Source organism: Thalassophryne amazonica, chromosome 5 (assembly GCF_902500255.1).
Source record: "Thalassophryne amazonica chromosome 5, fThaAma1.1, whole genome shotgun sequence".
Lineage (NCBI taxonomy): Eukaryota > Metazoa > Chordata > Actinopteri > Batrachoidiformes > Batrachoididae > Thalassophryne > Thalassophryne amazonica.
This window is the reverse complement of record NC_047107.1, coordinates 40,838,146-40,858,025: the sequence shown is the minus strand read 5'-3', so window position 1 is coordinate 40,858,025 and position 19,880 is coordinate 40,838,146. Positions and strand designations below refer to the sequence as shown.

General features: G+C 41.4%; 1 protein-coding gene and 1 long non-coding RNA gene across 2 annotated transcripts in view; one reads left to right on the top strand and one right to left on the bottom strand.

The window, feature by feature from the left end:
- The window catches only part of fam172a (family with sequence similarity 172 member A), a 538,430-nt gene that overhangs the window by 324,436 nt on the left and 194,114 nt on the right, over positions 1-19,880 (bottom strand).
- LOC117510360 overlaps positions 3,417-19,880 on the top strand; it is a 903,074-nt gene continuing 886,610 nt past the window's right edge. The window contains exons 1-2 of the long non-coding RNA XR_004560690.1: positions 3,417-3,508; positions 12,179-12,184. This is a non-coding gene — a long non-coding RNA (uncharacterized LOC117510360). The remainder of the gene's footprint in view (positions 3,509-12,178; positions 12,185-19,880) is intronic.

Genomic DNA, 19,880 nt, shown 5'->3' with positions numbered 1-19,880 from the left:
AAACATTTCACTCAAGTGCTTTATGCCCATGCTTTGCAGGAAGAAAGCAAGCAAGAAAGAAAGAGTGTATGGGGAGTGAAAATAACTTGAATTCACTGCACTTAAAGTGAAGAGAACTACTGAAGAAAACATTGTGTACACACAGACACACACACACACACACACACACACACACACACACACACACACACCACACACACACACACACACACACACACACACACACACACACACACACACACACAAAAGGCTATCACAGAAATAGAACAAAAAAAATTCCAGTCAGTCACCAATGGAAAAGCACACTTGTTGATGTCCTAAAATATCCAGTATAAAAACATTTTTTCTTTGACTGCAGTGTATTTGTGTATTTGAACATTAACCCGTACATTGATTGACGTGCAAAAACTAAAACACCATAATGTATGACAAAATACTGCAAAAACAGACAGATTCACCTTTGTGGGGGAGAGCGGGGAGAGAGAGAGAGAGAGCAGGTAGCTCAGTGCATAAGTGGCAGGCCTGCAAAGATGGACACCTGGTTTTGAATCTCTCATGCTAACTGTCTGTGTCCTTGGACAACACACTTGAACTGCATTTTCCCAGTTCACCCGGCCATAAATGGGTAATGGGTACGTACTATAATACACTACTACAATACGTAATACAGACAGACAGACAGACAGACAGACACACACACACACACACACACACACACACACAACACACCACACACACACACACACACACACACACACACACACACACACACACACACACACACACACACACACACACACACACAGAGTGTCGTGGACAGAATTAATGGTTACCTTATATTTTATGTACACATAATATATGGTCAGGAATAAACGCAAGCAAACTAATTTTGCTGAATCTCAATATTTTTTTAAAATGTCCAAAGTTATTTGGCAACAAGAACAAAACAAAGTGCTTTCATAAAGTGAAACAAAATATCCTGACACCCTTTCATGAATTTACAGTAAATCACTTTTACAGCCAGTTTTCTTTTGACAAGTCAGGGGGTGGATTCATGAACATTTCAAATTCTCTGAATATATCTTGGACTTCATTTCAATCTATCTTTAAGAAATACAAATAGTATGGTACTGTATCTAAATCTGTCTGGAGGAGGCAGTTTGCAAAAACTGAGTGACTGTGCAAGGAGAAAAGTGAGGGAAGCCGCCAAGGCACCCATGACAACTCTGAAAAAGATGCTTATGGGACTGTGATCGGAGAAATTGTGCCGAGTGCAACTTCTGTCTATTGCACTGTTGCACCACCACTCACAGCCTTATAGTGGGAGCAGAGATGACTTTCAAGCAGTGGTGGGGACAGCTAACCAAAAAGTTAGGTTCGATAACCGTTAATCCACTGACTGAAAAGTTAACTTTTATCAAGCTTACCGGTAACTGATAAACCCCTAAAAAAAGCGGAAGTTAGAGCTATAAGCTAAACTGATAACTTTTAGTATTGACTACAGTACCCTGGCAGCTACTGACACTTCTGAATAAATTCAAAGGCAATCACAAACAACAACGAGCCAGCGCTTCTGTCTAAGACCAGCCTTCTCTCAGCAAAAGAGATCTGGTGACCAGAGAGGGAAAAAAAGGGGAGAGAAAAAAAAGATCATGTATTTTCACAGCCATACAGTCTTGCAGACATGTCCCAGGATAGATGCACAGCAAGGCAGTTTCGACTTATGGTTTAAATTCTGGACAAGTTATTTAAATTAACGTTACCTCTGTTGTTTTCATAAAGTGAAAGTATCAGCTATATGTTTTAGTTTTAAAGTAATGCACTAATTCTGAAGGTTTGAGCATTAAACAGACACGTGCTGAAAGGCATTATGGGAAAATTCAAATGACCTGCTGTCATCACTCCCCCCCCCCCGTCAAAATGCAGAGAACGCTGCCATCTACTGAATGGGAGTGTAAATAGACCAACTGTAATTTGTGTGTGGTATCGAGGTTTCAAATCCCGCAAAATGTCAAAATTTCAGAGAGTTTGCACTGAGACTGTCTGATCAGGCTGCAATTTAACTGCTGCACTGCAAACAAACAGCATGAATCATCCCAACATAAAACTCTTTGTATATTGTGCCCAAAACTTTCGTGCATATATGATCTGGGTTTATAGACGTTATTGCATTGATTTTACAACCCCAATTCCAATGAAGTTGGGACGTTGTGTAAAATGTAAATAAAAACAGAATACAATGATTTGTAAATCCTCTTCCACCTATATTCAATTGAATACACCACAAAAACAAGATATTTAATGTTCAAACTGATAAACTTTATTGTTTTTGTGCAAATATTTGCTCATTTTGAAATGGATGGCTGCAACATGTTTCAAAAAAGCTGGGACAGTGGTATGTTTACCATTGTGTTACATCAACTTTCCTTCTAACAACACTCAATAAGCATTTGGGAACTGAGGACATTATTTGTTGAAGCTTTGTAGGTGGAATTCTTTCCCATTCTTGCTTGATGTATGACTTCAGTTGTTCAACAGTCCAGGGTCTCCGTTGTCGTATTTTGTACTACATAATGTGCCACACATTTTCAAAGGGCGACAGGTCTGGACTGCAGGCAGGCCAGTCTAGTACCAGCACTCTTTTACTACGAAGCCATGCTGTTGTAATGTGCAGAATGTGGTGTGGCACTGTTTGCTGAAATAAGCAGGGACGTCCCTGAAAAAGACATTGCTTGGATGGCAACATGTGTTGTTCCAAAACCTGGTGTACCTTTCAGCATTGATGGTGCCATCACAGATGTGCAAGCTGCCCATGCTATGGGCACTAACACACCCCCATACCATCACAGATGCTGGCTTTTGAACTTTGCGCTTGTAAAAATCTGGATGGCGTTTTTCCTCTTTTGTCTGGAGGATACGACGTCCATGATTTCCAAAAACAATTTGAAATGTGGGCTCATCAGACCACTGCACACTTTTCCACTTTGCGTCTGTCCATTTCAAATGAGCTCAGGCCCAGAGAAAGCAACGGCGTTTCTGGATGTTGTTGATGTATGGCTTTTGCTTTGCATGGTAGAGTTTTAGAGTTTGGGGAAGAGGCACACTGGCTTCTAGCGTACAGAGGCAGGTGCACAGCCGACTCGATCAATGCTGTCTGCTGTGGGATCGATCTGATCAGAGGCTAAGAACGATGCTGCCTCTGTGACAGTGAACAGAGAGGCTTTATAAAGAAAACGGCAGAACAAAATTCGAAATTCTTCAGGTACCGAGACACACTGAGATTTTGGGGCTGGATAGTGGCGTGCATTATTTCCATTCGTCTATGTTTTAAAGACATGTCGCACTGAAATCATAACATTGCCGAGTGTTTCTGACAGCATTTCTTAGAGGAAAACATCTCAACGTGCATTTGAATACTGCTAACATTAAAAACGGAACCACAGATTAATTACAAAGTTTACGTAAGTGTGATATCATGTTATGATGACTCTTTTTTTAAGTGATAACTGTTCATTTTGATGCAGTCAAGGAAAAAACAGCAGTCTCTTTTCACTGTGCAAAAACGTAGTGCGTGTGCACAATGCGCAAGTGTGGTGCATGCTGCTCCGTTACAGAAGAGTTTCACGTTAAGACAGACTCTCAAAGTAAGATAAAGATAAATGCTACCAGCTCAGTTCAGTTCAGTATTTTTCCTTCCTATTGTTCTGTTATTGCATGAGCATGCTGACTGAAATAAAAATAAATAAAAAAATGAATGAATGAATAAATTAAATTATTTAAAAATGTGACAATATGACATAATTGTTAGTGTCAGCTATGTTGTTACTATTCCAGAAAAGTTGTACTGATACATACCACATTGTCACAAATGCTCATATTTCCTGCAGATTTTGTTTGTTGCTAAAACACAACGAAGCAGGTGAGACTGGAGGGATTGTATGCATATTTGGGTTGGTAGCAGGTTAAAGAACATGAGGTAAAAAATTGTGGATTAAAAGAAGAACCAGTGAGGTGTTGTTACCACAACAGTAGACGGTCTCATGGGGGAAAGTGGTGGGAGTTTTGATGACAAAGCAATTTATTTCTATAGTTTTCTGGGCTTGATTTCCCTGTAGTCTCTCAGAGCCACTGCGTTGATGTGGGCACACACAGTGTATGTTTACTGTATTTTTGTGTCTGCATTTACTAGTTCACAGCATTTCTAACTTTAGGCATTGCTGGTATACACTACCTACCGAGGATTGTTTCTCAGTGGCTATGTCCCTTGTCAACTTAGTGGAGGGTCGGGGGGGGGGGGGCACTGTGTGCCTGCACTCCTGTAACACATCAGGGTCCCCAAGGATGGTGCAGGGCTACTGAAGTTGGCGGGTGGGCTGAGATGGTACTATTCTGGGTCCCACTGCACTGCAAGGAGTATTTGAAGATTACCAAACACTGCCTTTGGACTGACTCTGGGGAAGGTTTGAGTGACTACAGAGAAAGATCTGCTGACTGCATGGAAAGTACTGCTGACAGCCGGAAAAGACCACAAGGCAGGATCCTTTCCGCAGCACGTGAGACCAGCAGACCAATTATGAGCTTGGGTAGTATCTGTGGTATCTCTCTAGCTTATCTAGGTTTGTTTCCCAGTAGCTACATGTCTTGTCGACTTAGTGAGGGGTGCCCTGTGTACCTGAAACCTTGTAACTTGTAACACATCAGGTACCATGTAGTGAATATGGCCACAGACAAATATTTACAGAATCAAAAATTGCCTTAATTTTCCACTTTTAACAAAGATGTGACTCTCCAGATATTTCTAATGCCATGATGTCTTAAGCTGAAGGACTGTGTTCATAACTTGACTCTGTGTCAGGTACTGAAAGCCCCACCTTTTGAAAAAGTAACCAGTGTAAACGAGTGCAAACGTAATGCCAATGACAATAAATCTCATCTCATCTCATCTCTCAGTCTTCCAAACACTTCTTGGCCAAATTTATGACACCTCTGGAAAGTTGCAACAAACAGTCCCTATGGATGAAAGACCCTTGCTGAAACGGTGCTAGGAAACATCAACACCCACCCCAGAAGGGGTGCTCAAACCATTCTTGTTCATGTATTATCGCTAAAACAGATCAGCTCAACCAGGCAGACGACAAAAGATCAAAGGTTATAATAACGACCAGCACTGGGATGGAACCACAGTGCTCCCATTGGGAATGGATCCTTCAATACATGAATACACTTTCTTTTAACAAAAGAGAGAAATTGTAATTTCTTTTCCTGTTATAGTTAACCAAAGAACAAATTTATATTCCAATTTGATCTGTTAAACTTTTCTTTCATGTGATGTTATGAGTATTCCTTTTATAACTCTTGGTTCATGTTTAAATGTTATTTGTTGAATTATTAATGAATTCAGTCACTCATCACTCATCTTCAACCGCTTATCCGGGATTGTGTCGCGGGGGCAACAGATCCAGCAGGGGATCCCAGACTTTCCTTTCCCCGGCCACAATGACCATCTCTCACTAGGGGATCCCGAGGTATTCCCAGGCCAGTGTGGAGATATAATTTCTCCACCTAGTTCTTGGTCTTCCCCGGGGTCTCCTCCCAGATGGACGTGCCTGGAACACCTCCCTAGGGAGGCACCCATGGGGCATCCTTACCAGATGCCCGAACCACCTCAGCTGGCTGGATGACACATGGATGACCAAGCTTCGCACCCTATTGCTAAGGGAGACACCAGCCACCCACCTGAGGAAGCTCATTACGGCCACTAGTACCCACGATCTAGTTCTTTCGGTAATGACCCAACCCTCATGACCACAAGTAAGAGTAGGAACGAAGACTGACCAGTTGATCGAGAGCTTCGCCTTTTGGCTCAGCTGCCTTTTCGTCAAAACAGTACGGTAGAGCGAATGCAATACTGCCCATGCTGTGTGGATTCTACGGTCAATCTCACTCTCCACTGTCCCTTCACTCGTGAGCTGACCCCAAGGTACTTAAACTCCTTCACTTGGGGCAAGACCGTATTCCCTACCTGGAGTAAGCAATCCATTGGTTTCCTGCTGAGAACCATGACCTCAGATTTAGAGTTGCTCAACCCATTTCAGCCGCTTCACACACGGCTGCAAACCAATCCAGTGAGTGTTGGAGGTCACAGGCCAATGAAGGGTTAGGGTTAGGATCAGAACAAGACCATATCATCTGCAAAAAGCAGTGATGAGACCATGAGCCCACCAAAGTGGAAACCCTCCTCCACCGACATTGCCTCAATATCCTGTCCATGAATATCACAAACAGGATTGGTGACAAGGGCTGGTAATTTGATGACAAAGCTGTTTATTTGCATAGTTTTCTGAACCTGATCTCTTTCTAGTCTCTCAGAGCCATGGCCTTGATGTGCGCACACAGAGTGTATGTTTACTGTATGTGTGTGTCTGTATTTACTAGTTCACAACATTTCTAACTTTAAATACTGCTGGAATACACTGCTACCGTTAAAGAGACCGGACAATATGAAACACTGCAATGATTAATCCTGTCAGTGATAAAGAGAGCTAATACTGCTATAAAAAATGGAGTATGTTTATGGGGAGAATAGAGAGAAAACATACATACAATAGTATACCATGGAGGTAGAAATGAATTCAAAATGTGTCACCAAACAGATGAAGAGGAATTGTGCTTACAAGATTCGTGGACAGAGGCACCTGCTCTGTACGTGACTAAACTTCACTTTTACACCAACATGACCATGGACACATAAATAAGTGCAATTATAATCCATACTTAGACCAAATGAGCGCTAGGCCTGAAAATGACAACTGTGTTGGTGGTATGCTACCAATGACACTTGCATTGCACCTTGCACTAGTATGTGCTAAGTAGAAGATAGAGCCCAAAGTCCTTATACTGTATTTGAACCCAAAGAACAGCAAGGGTTCTGGTTAAATTGTGACTAAATAAATAAAAACATTTACCTACTGACCAGTAAGCAGCTGGTCTGCTATGTGTAAGCCTGATCACGTCAGATCTCAGAAGCTAGGCAGAGCAGGATCTGGTTAGTACTTGGGTGGGAGACTTCTTTGGAACACCACCAGCTGTGTCAGGAAGGGCATCCGGCGTAAAACTTGTGCCAATTACCAATGCGGATCTGGTTGTATCCGCTTTGGTGACCCCAAACAAAAACCGGGAGCAGCCAAATGAACAACAACAACTGACCAGTAGATGCATGCCAAATTTCACAGATACCACAAACTGGAGCAAAGTGGGAGTCCACAAATGTTGGTAATTCAGACACATTAGCATACAGAATTTTTGAGAGGGTATTTTTCTCAAATTCTGTTTAGGTCAAACTTGAAGATACTCAATGGGGAGCAGTAGAGTGATCTTAATGAATGAAAAGCATGTTAATTTTTCTTTTATAAATACATTAATAAAAGTCTGAGAAATGGCCTCTGGGTGTTTTTGTCCTATCATACACAGGAACACAAGAATTTCTCACTGAAAGGGTAATTTATTTATTTCAGCTATAATAGTTTAACTTAAAGTCATAATGAATAAAGTTTCATTCTTAAAACTCTAGCCTTTAGTATTAAGTCTAAACAATGACAAATTATTTTATTTGTTAACCACTCAGAACTAAAACCTGGGTTTCTTTAACAGCTTTGTTTATAAATATTTCTGATTCAACCAAAATTTAACAGCTTCTGAAAACATAAGTACATTTAATTTAATAGTAAGCGTGTGCTAGCTCATTTATCAATAATGCTTTCAATAAAGTTCAGAGGGGTAAAAGGTTCCAAGCCTGTTTTTTGTACTTTACATCTGGGACAAGTATTGTCTGTTTGACCCGTTACAGCTGGTGAAAATGCTGCTCATTTTTTGACTGACTGACACATCGATAGACAGGTGAAATGACAAAAAATGGATGAACCAGATGAAAGCAAGACAGAAAAAAAATTCACAGAAAGAGAGGGAGTGAAAGAAAGACGTGTACATTTAGCATGACAGCATACTGCCACCTATCTGTCTGACAGGGGACAACAGTTCATGCTGTTCACAAATCTATCCTCGGATCTGTCGCTCAAGATTTATATTATTCAGAAAAACACAAGAGGAGAAGGGGGAAGAACGACAGGCTAAAATCAGAGGCAGGGAAATGATAAAAGCCCTAAAGAGATTACACGAAGACAGTGACAGTTAAAGAGAGAGGAGGAGAGTGAGAGATGGAGAGGGAGAGAGACAAAGCAAAAGACAGACAGAGAAAATAGGGGGGAAAAATCATGTCTCTTCCACAAAGCCTGCTGTATCAAAAAGGTTGCACAGCAGCCGGGCGCAAACGTCTGCACACCTACCAACCCAGTCTGACCAGATCTCACTCTCCACCCCCTCTCTCTCACCCTCTCTAAGATAAATTACTCAAACACACCACAGTAAAATAAATAAATAATTTGAGACCACCACCCTCAAATAAAGTGCATTCATTTAAAAGTGTTTTAAGTTTCCATTTAACACCCCTTCTCATTGATACCAAGTTCAACTTTAGTAATTCCATGGCTGGAAAACAGTGATACCTGCCAGGCTGGTCTACCACCACACTTGGTTCATATACAGGTTCCATTTTATCCACAGTTCATGCATACGCTCATCTTTTGAAGCAGCATCCCATCAGCTCAGGATCATGATGATTCAGGACAGAGAAACGTGGTGTGCCGTCCATATAACATCTGTCCTTCTCCCTGCCTCTGTGTCTCCATGTTTCTTTAACATACTCCCAAAACTCCCTCAGACAGTTAAATCACCTTTACACAGGGAAAGGGTCTGTCCAGCAGTTCTTGTGCAGTCATGAAATCACGTCAAACGCCACATGTTGTCAAAGAGGTGCTCAGCTACCGCCTGGACCTTACAAGGTCCGTTTTGTATCCTCTAACAAACCGCCATGATTGCAATGGTCACAGTGAAGTATGAAGCTGCACCTGATTTCCACAGAAGAGTCGCCAGGCCTGGAAGATGCACAAATGCCATACAGGCCACGCATAAATTTATGAAGTGCAAAATGAGTTCCTTGTCAGCAGAGTTCATCAGAAATTTTTGTGTGTGTTAAAATCTGAACAGACCAGGCATAGAGATTTGTCTTCTGCTTTTCCTGTGGCTGATGGTTCATTCTGGGCTTCTCAAAGCTCCAGTGTCAATTCGGCCCAAGTGGACATGTAGCTCGACTGTCACCAAAAGCGCACGCCACATCAGACATGTAAGACAAGCAATCTGCACCCCAATTACTGTTATGATGACAACCTCTAGCACTAGCTAACTAAAAACCTCACCATGGAAGGCAAAACCAGCTAAATATTAAATGAATCCTTTTCCATGTTTCTGTACGTGCACATTCAGTTTGGATTACGTGTGCATGTGCAGGTTTTTTTTTTCCCACTGCTGTGTGTCTGACAGCTCTTGCCTGAAACACCTTGCGTCGAACATTTTAACACTTAAGCTGATACATTAAGTTCATTGTGGATTCATCTTATGTTTTCTTTCTTTCTTTATTTTTTTGAACTGTATAATCCAGAGTTTGACCTACAGAATGCTGTGTGAAGCTTCTGTAGAAAGAATTTTTAAAAAGGTGAGTTTTCTGTAGAGGACAACAGTCACATGACTTTTTTCAGTCCCTGCAATGGTTGTTAAATATTGTTTTTTTTTATGGCTGTCAGTTGTTTTCCAGCCATAGAAAGTCCAGTGAAAAGCGTTATTTGTCCAGTGATGTCGTTTTTGTGGAGATTTAGCTGACGCGGTCCATGAATGATGGGGAAACACACGCACACAAATGCACACCCACACAAGACAGATCCAAACTGACGAGTGTGGAAAAATAGCCATTTATTATTTATCTTTTTTCACTCTCTCTTTCAGTGCGCATGCACAGTGAGGAAATATGACAACAAACACTCAAAATCCATGCCAAAAAAGTGGATGATCTTGATGGAAATGTGACATCATCTGTAGTGTAGGAACCCCACACAAGGGCCACTGAAGCAGTTACACACAAAAGTGTTTTCACATCACCTCTGCAGATCGGTGCGTTTAACCCGCAAGACAGACACAACTGCCACCGGCCTGTGTAAAGGGACTCTTAGTGACGGTCAAGTGTACCGTTTCCATAGTGCCCACAGACCATGTGTTTTTTGGACGCTATATTGAAAAGATTCATCACAAGCAACTGCACAATCAATTATACAAAATTTAGAAACTTGTGACCCCATGACTTCACATCATTTAGGAAGAGGACAAAATTAACAGCCAGAATTTCCTAATGTTTGTTCTAAAGGCCCACTAGAACATCAGGATCACAACTAAAAAACATGATAAAGGAGTTTGAGGCAACAGATGGAAATATTACATCATCATCATCCAGCACAGTGGGCCTCATGTATCAACGTGCGTACGGTGATATTTGAGTGTATATGGGGTGTACGCCAAAACGGCTGCGCTACTTGGCATTTATCAATGTGGTCGTTGGCGTACACTGCGCTGAAAATATACACCAGGTCGAGAGGTGGCGTAAATTATACACCAAAATGAACCAGCGCTGGAATCCACATAAAAATGAAACTGACCAACATGATAAACAGTGCCATCATACAAATCAATGCATATGTTACATAAATAACACTTTCCTGATTATACTACATAATAATCAATACAAATCCCGCTTTTGCAGGATTGCTGGTCTATCGAGCATGATCCGTGGCCACAGCACTGACTGCAAAGAAAGCGCTGCTCGCCTTTTTCTTCAGAGCCTGGAGCCAGAGCAGCGCTGAGCTTAACTTTATGTGGTGTGATCGTTTTAGACAATGAAATTGATAATTACAACTGTAGTTTTGTCATTCCCTTCGCCCGTGCTGCAATCAGGTTGTGTCGTCTCCATTCGTTTGTCACAATAAAATAAATAAAGAAATACATCTTAAGAATAAAGAAATCTGAAAAATTAGGCGTGTCTTATTAATTGAGCGAGCAAATATCCACATGTCAAGAATTATTGACATGTGAAAAGAGAATACAGTGGTCCCTCGCTATAACGCGGTTCACCTTTCGCGGCCTCGTTTTTAGTCCAGTTTTGCATGCCTTTTTTTTTTTTTTTACAGTGCATTGTGTTCTGCGTGTCTGTTTATAAGAATCTTCTCACCCAGAAGAAAAAAGAGCGCCAACAACTACTCATAACTGTGTTTGTCACTTGGAAACAGACACCTGCAGCGAGGTGTGAGTGGAAAAAGGCGCGGCGCCAGGACGCAGAGGCACGATCTGTGAAATACTGGTCAGTCACTATTAATAATTTCTTCTGTGTCCAACCTCGTAGGTTGATCGTTAAAATTAAATTTGTTAGTTCTAAAAGCCATCATAATTATTTATAGGAAAACGTTCTATTTTTATTTCTTAAACAAATGTTTGGGCCTGAAAACAGTTTGGTCTTATTTTTCTACTAAGGTTTGAACTTTGAGAGTGTTTACACACGAGAGAAAATTGAGAAAATGTTAATGCCTGATTGAGAAAAGTGTATAAAGTGGTTTTACAGGGTTTTTACAGCTTTAAAACGTCTATAATAATTGTAAAAAAAAATTAACGCTGACCACGTCGCAGACTTCGCTTTTTGCGGACTATTTTTAGATTGTAACTCCCGCGATAAACGAGGGACCACTGTAACACTTTTTTGATTATACTACAAAACAATTGATACGACGGCCGCTTTTGACGCTCTATTGGCACGCGTCGTGATTGGTGGAGTTCTTTTTCTTTGCCGTCTTCCTGGCTTCCATGTCGTAAAATGAGGGTGTGTCTGAAGCGGAGTCTGAATATTTATGGGCGTGTTTATTATAATTACGATTGTTTTCACCCGCCGCATTTATCAAGGTCACGTCAGGCGTACGCTGGAAATGGGCAGGTGTGCATTGCTTGATACATGTCACGGCAAGCCATCAATACAAACTGACAAACCCTGACAAAAATTGACTGGTGATCAACAGGAAGTAGGCCTGCTTAAAGAAGTAGCTCACGAAAAGATAGACAAAGTCACATTCCTACATGATGTTTCCAAATCCGTCAATACAGTCATTATGATGGTGAGGTTCTGATGAGCCATTAAAACAAAAATTTGTTCACTGCAACATGTTAACTTGGGGCTCATTCCTCAATAATACAGTTTAATGTATGGTCTAATATTTTCACAATTAATACTAATGGCCCGGTCACACGGCATACGACGATTTCTGAATGAAAGGAAAAAAGTAAAAAAAAAAAAAAAAAAAAAAATCACAATTCATTGAAAAAAGGTGCATGAACGAGCTTCATCACCAGATAGCCTGCAAATCAAGAGCGCAAAAGGGACGAAAGAGGAATGAAACGAAACCGAAGCTGACATTGATCTCAATCCTTTAAACAAAACATGCCTGAAGCCAATGCTGGAGCAGTGTATGTCTGCATCTGTGCGTTCTGGGACTCAGCGCTGGGACGGAGCTCAACTGCAAACAGAAGCGCGTGATCCGACCCACTGTAGAGATCTGTGTGTACGTTGATGGATCCACCACCTGCGCTGGTTCCTCATCCAGAACGAAAGAGAGATCATCTCCTTCATCGCCAGAATCCTCACTACCTGGTTGAGACTGTGATGACATGCTGCGCACTCTGTCTTGCTCCAATTAAAAAAAAACTGAAGCACTTGTTCAACATTCATAAGACGCCTCACTTTTACAAAAAAAAAACAGACACACACACACACACACACACACACACACACACACACACACACACACACACACACACACACACACACACACACACACACACACACACACACCACCACCACCACACACGCTAAACACTCCACCAAAATTATACACGCTGCAAACCCGCCAAATATTTCCCAAATCTCTCAAATACTAAAACTCTAATCACTGTTTGTACACCCGAAACACACACGGACGAGAGAGAGAGAGAGAGAGAGAGATGAATTTGATGGCTTCTCGCTTTGATGGCGTCAGGCTTCTCTAAACTACTTATAACAAGATGTTAAATCTCTCATAAACATACTTTTACAACTGCACACAAGAAGGAAAGAACATGCAACTGTTTTACCAAGACATGATAATGTAAACATGACAAATAATTACCTTTTTAGACGGCTCCAAATGCTTTCTCCACGGCTCTGGCTGGTGCCTCCTCTGTGATTCAGGAAGATTACAGCCGTTTTCAGCAGATAACTTGCAGACTAAATTATTAATCTGCCACGAAATAATTTTATATATGCAGTTTCAAGCACAGGGCATGTGGCTGCAGGTGGAACAAAGCACGGTGTCCAGCTGGGAACACAGCGGGTGGGATCGTCATGATGACGTGCGTGCATGTCACCATGATGAGGATCACTTCCTCAAAACGTTTGAACTGTCAGAAGCTGAAAGGGGCAGCAGGCTCTTCTGTCTGCAGACGCTAGAGGACAGCAAGCCCTTCAGAGCTCATGGACAGCTCCGGTCAGACATTTTGTGCAGCAAGTCTCTCATGTGCGCAGCACTGGCCAACTCCACGATCATGGGCTGCCGTGTGCTGGCAGAGAGACACACAAATTCCTCCTGGCAGGCCAGCACCATGGCATGACCGGCAGCTCTCGCCACATCATACGCAGCAGCAGAAGCCCCATATCACACACACACACCAGCACCGCCACAGAGGAGATGCAGCTCCTCCACAAAAGCGCTCAAAACCTTTTGTACTGTGTGAAAACATTGAGCTGGTTGAACGAAGTTGAACAAAAGGCTAATGTTACAAAAACTAAGCAAATGATAAGAAACCATCAAGAACGACAGCAAAACGAAATACGGACAAATTGAGGTTTTCGTTGCCCTTCATTCAAACTTTTCAACACTTTAAAAATCCTGACGAAGCGACTGCTGCAGGAACGAAGCTGAGCGAAGGTTAAACGATGCCAATGAGAGTCAACGAAAGTCCAGATTTCTTGTTTCATTAGGGCTTTGTTGCCCTTCATTAAGTGCAGTGTGACTGATTTTATTTATTATATATATATATATATTGTGTGTGTGTGTGTGTTTAGAAAGACTGACAATAGTGTATGTAGACATGCACAGACATGAGCCATTGGAGCTTATACGAGGTCTGTGAGAAAAGAAACGGACCTTTTAATTTTTTTAAAAAACTATATGGATTTGAATCACGTGCGATTACATCAGCCAAGCTTGAACGCTCGTGCGCATGCGTGAGTTTTTTCACGCCTGTCGGTTGCGTCATTCACCTGTGGGCAGGCTTTGAGTGAGCACTGGTCCACCCCTCCCGTCGGAATTCCTTTGACAACTTGCTGAGAGACTGGTGCTTTGCTTTATCAAAATTTTTTCAGAAACTGTGAGGCAGATCCGAGTGGACACCATTCAATAAATTCAGACGGTTTTCGTGAAAATTTTAAGGGCTGATGAGAGATTATGGAGTGTTAATGTTGCTTTAAGGACTGCCCACGGAGCCGGACAGCGCGCCGCGCCCCGAGCCGCCGTCGTCAGCCTGTTTCGAGCTGAAAACTTCCAAATTTAAGCCTCTGTTGATCCAGGACGTTGTGAGAGAACAGAGAAGTTTCAGAAGAAGTCGGGATCAGCAGTTTATCCGGACATTCCACTGTTAAAGGAGATTTTGTAATGAAAGACGTGCGGACGGATTCGCGCGTCGGCACGCAGCCGCTCATCGCACGGCGCCACAGAAAAACACCTCCGTGTTGATAACCATTCGTAAGATTCAGGCGGTTTTCGATGGCTTTCAGTCGAGTGAGTACCCGAGAAATTGTTTAACAGCTGGGCATGTTCAAACCTGTCCTGTAAGGCTTCCAACGGAGGTGTTTTTCTGTGGCGCCGTGCCATAAAATAAAAAGGTCCGTTTCTTTTCTCACAGACATCGTATTTCATTACATGTCAGTCACCTAATGTGCATATGCACAAATTAAATGTGCTTTGAACTGATGAAACACACCTTGTACTCTACATTAAATTGTAAAATAGGGAAGATTTTGTGATTTTGCAATTTGAAGACAAAGTACAAAATTTAAATTGATCAAGACCAGCATAGATCAGACCCCTCTGCTTTCTGAAACGTACATAGTCCAGTATGTTTATGCCTCACTGTGTGTTACTTTTTCTATGTATAAAGCAGCACAGTAACTATGAATTGTAGTTACAGGGTTATACAGCATAATATGTGCAACATATATTTTATTAACTACTGTTGTGTACACACATCCAAACCTTTATGGAGCTGCTGTGGTCGGTCACACATGCATTGAGGTGGAGAGTGGTCATTGAAACTGAGTCATTGAGTGGTCATTAAAATTTAAAAACCCTTTTCCACTGCCTTGATGTAAAATGATTATTTTTCCAACATCTATAAATTCCCTTGTGTATGGCTTTGCATTTTGTCTAGAAAAATAAGACAAATGTTTTTTGCATGACAGTCTTAAATGTTAGCAGATATCTAAGCAAAAGGTGGTACGTCAGTCCTTATTTCTCTAATCCTACTTTGTCACACATGCAAGAAATTCTGTTTTGCAGATGTAATGTTTCAAAACAACTTTCCCCATGCATGCTGATAAAGTGGAAAAACAACTTCAGAATAAAATGTTTACATGATGGCATTACCAAAGCACACACGGGTGACGTCTTTGTTGACACTTTTACAGTGTCATACTAAAATCCTACCGATGCCCTCGCGTTAAAAATGTTTTACTGTCAAACCCATCTAGGAGGTGATGAGGTAGTATCAGCAGTAGATTTGAACAAATTCTGTAAAGTGAAACTTTAGGGTGCAAAGGGCTTGGATTTATCATCTTCAATAGACAAGGCCATGTTATACGAGGGCTGTCAATAAAGTAACGGTCCTTTTTATTTTTTTCAAAAACTATATGGATTTCTCTATTGATCCAGGACGTCGTGAGAGAACAGAGAAGTTTCAGAAGAAGTCGGTTTCAGCATTTTATCCGGATATTCCACTGTTAAAGGAGATTTTTTTAATGAAAGACGTGCGGACGGATCCGCGTGTCGGGACGCAGCCGACGCGGTGCGGCGGCACAGGAAAAACACCTCTGTGTTGATAACCATTTGTAAAATCCAGGCGGCTTTTGATGGCTTTCAGTGGAGTGAGTATATGAGAAATTGTTTAACAGGCAGGACATGTTCCAACTTGTCCTTAAGGCTTTCAACAGAGGTGTTTTTCCTGTGGCGGAGCGTCGCGGCGGCTGCGTCCCGACGCGCGGACCCGTCCGCACGTCTTTCATTAAAAAAATCTCCTTTAACAGTGGAATATCCGGATAAAATGCTGAAACCGACTTCTTCTGAAACTTCTCTGTTCTCTCACAACGTCCTGGATCAATAGAGCCTGAAATGTGGAGGTTTTCAGCTTGAACAGGCTGACGACGGCGGCTGAGAGCGCTGAGCGACGTCTCGCACCGTGGGAAGTCCTTAAAGCGACAGTATCACTTCAAAATCTCTCATCAGCCGTTAAAATTTTCACTGAAAACCAGCTTAATTTTTCGAACCGTGTCCACTTCGATGTGTCTCACAGGTTTAGAAAAATTTTGATCAAACAAAGCGCCAGTCTCTCAGCAACTTCTCAGACAAAGGAATTCCGACGAGGGGCTGGACGACTCCTCCCACAAGGAGTGCTCACAGGCGAATGACGTCACCGACAGGCGTGGAAAAACTCACGCATGCGCACGAGGGTTCAAGCATGTCTGACGTAAAAACATATGAATGAAATCCATATACTTTTTGAAAAAAATAAAAAGGACTGTTACTTTATTGACAGCCCTCGTATGTCTAATATAAATTAACAAATCAGAGTGTCACCTGACAACCTCTTTAAACTGAAGTGAGCAATGCACACAGTGCTGCAGTATTAATCAGACAGGAGCGACAGGTATAAGAGGATCTGTACAGAGAGAGGGAGGAGAAATAACACTGAAGTTGCAATGACAGATGGATAAACATATATGTATGTGAATACTGCACCCTTTAACACCTGTTATGCCCAATAGATTTGAAGAGTGTTTTCTGACTACTGTGTATGACTTTGCATTTAATGTAGTAGTGTAAGCTGATCTTAGAGATGAATCGCACATGCAAATTCATGAATCAAAGAAAGCACAAAGACACATCATCTGCATGTATGCTGTAAGACGCATGCTTTGGTGCAGATGTGAAATTTCTTTATCTTTTTTTTTTAAACATGCTTAACTTCAAGACCCCTGTGAAAACAATCCATTCTGAGCCCGGTTTCAGAAGCAATCTAATCTTTCACTCTACTAAACTTTCTTAGTGGACTACAGTTTGTCACCCAACATTATCCGTCGAATCACTTTCACATCGATGGCTAAACTTGTAGATTAGCTGTTTTACCTTAGTCGACTGTTTTCACAGGCATTACGACCTCTCGTGTGTAGTTGCTGAGAGATGGCTCCATGTGCGTCAGTTTTGTTTACTTCCAGGTTGGTCATTGTCATGAACTTTCCAGCCTTTGTTTCATTAACTGGCTTTATTAACATTTACGGACCCATACAAACTGCAGAACGATGTGCCTATGCACATCGTTCTGCAGTTTGTATGGGCCTTAGCCTAGCAGTTTCTTCTTCTACACTTTTGTCAACCTTTTTGTGCACACAACATTGCTCAGCATAACAGCAATGCCCGGTGGCTCGTGTGAGAACTGTCACAAAGACATCATGACAGTCGTCTGCTGCAACCACAGCCAAAAGCAGAGAAAGTTCTCCTTTTGAAGGAATACGAGCAGTGTAGGGGTGCTTTTGAGTGTTCAATCAAGTGGTGGTACATGATAGCTGCCATTTTTTGAGGTAAGAAATTGAAGTTTTATCGACCAAAATAAGATTAGCCTCCTCTGTAGAAGGCTAAAAAGTTGAGTCGGGTAACGTGAAACTTCAGCCAATTAAGCGCTTTGTGCAATAAGTAATATTAAAAAAAACTAGTCAACTAAGTGAGTTTATTCAACTAAATTAGATTAGACTGCTTTATGAAACCGGGCCTGGTCACTCACTTGATCTTCAAACAGTCCCAACGTCTGTGAAGTAGTAAAGAGGTGTTAAAATACAGTATTATACAAACCAGTAATTAAATTTTTATTTATTTGTCTGTTTTCCCATTACCTACTAGTATATTTCATTATTAATTTTGTGTTCAATTCAGTTTCATGGTCTTGTATCACAGACCTGCCATGTAAGGCTTTTTTCCTTTTATGTTCTCTCAATACTAGAATACATGGTGCTGGAGTTGAGACCAGGTTTCGCTGGTGTATGGTGCAAAATGCTGTGTGGTGCCAGACAATATAAATGCACCAGTTGAGCAACTGACAACACCTCAGTTTTAAACCAGCACACCTATGAGTACACACGTGATGAAGTTGACAAGGCTGCTGGCAGTGGTGGGCACAGTTCCGCTAATCCGCTAATTATCAAAGATAATGTTTTCATTATTGAATTAGCTTTTCAGATAACTTTGAAAACCATCATCGGACCAGTTATCTTCCTATAAGTTTTGGTCCGATAATTTTTAGACCGCTAACATATTTTTGCAGACGTGGTAAACAAAGCTTAACAGTTACAAACATTTATTAAGTCGAAAATCAGTTGAGTACTCTGCAAATAGAGGAGAGCTGGTTCCAAAAGAAACCGCTCTATCCTTTGCAGGCAAAGGAGAACTGGTCACAGTAGAGTAGTAGTACTGATAGACTGGCACTATCACCCAAGTCATCCAGAGGCATACCGTTTTAACTTATGGTTAGAATTTTAACCAAACTAATTTCAGATAACTTATTTAAATTAATGTCACGTCTGAAGTTTTATAAAGTGAAAATATCAGATATATGTTTGCGGTTTAAAGTAATGCACTAATTTTGAATGTTTTACTGTAGACATTCTGTGTTGAGAAGTGCATTATCGATACCCTCAGTATATTCACAACAGAAGAAATGCATTAGAGATGCTCTGTTCAGGCTCCACACGGACAACAGCATTAAAATCTTTGTATATTGTGTCTAAAACTCTCCTGAATATATTCTCTGGGTTTATAGACATTGTTATTGTGTTTGTACACATCTCAAATGTAGCAGAAACGGATTATCTGGAATTTTGTTTACGCAAGTTTTCACGGTGTCTACTCCCATCTACTGGCCAGTAGTGTTCATGGCAGTATGAGAGTCTGGACGCCAGGAGATGGAAGTGTTCTACTTATTTTGACACCAGTTATATCAGACGGTTATTTAATTACAACTTGACTTTTTTTGCAAATGTACGGAGCCACATGGGGACATGGTGGTTAATTTTTTTTTGGCCCAGATAATTGCGTTCCCTCGCAATACTTTTGCGTTCCCTCACAATATTACTGTGAGGGAAATGCACACATAGCAGACAGCAACAGGATTCACGAGAGGACGGTAAAAAAAGAAAACAAACGTTCATAAGGCACACTAACAGGTGTTGCTACTTACTACCACTGTTGTATAAATAAACTATATTTCATACGGAGTCTTACAGTTGTGCAAGGTTTAGCATCTTACTCCCTCTGTCGTGAATCCTGTTGCTGTCTGCTGTGTGTGTGTGTGTGTGTGTGTGTGTGTGCATTTGCGTTCAGTCTCCCCCCACCTGATTCCACTCACTGTGTGCTCTGACAGGAATGAGCTTTAATATATTAGGTTATTGTGAGGGAACGCAAAAACTATTGCGACGGAATGCAATAATCTGTGCCAAAAAAAAAAAACACCATGTCCCCAGGCAGGCCCAGTACAAATGCCTTTTTTTTTTTTTTTTACAAATTAAAAATGGCATATTTTACAAAAGCACATTTATATATGTA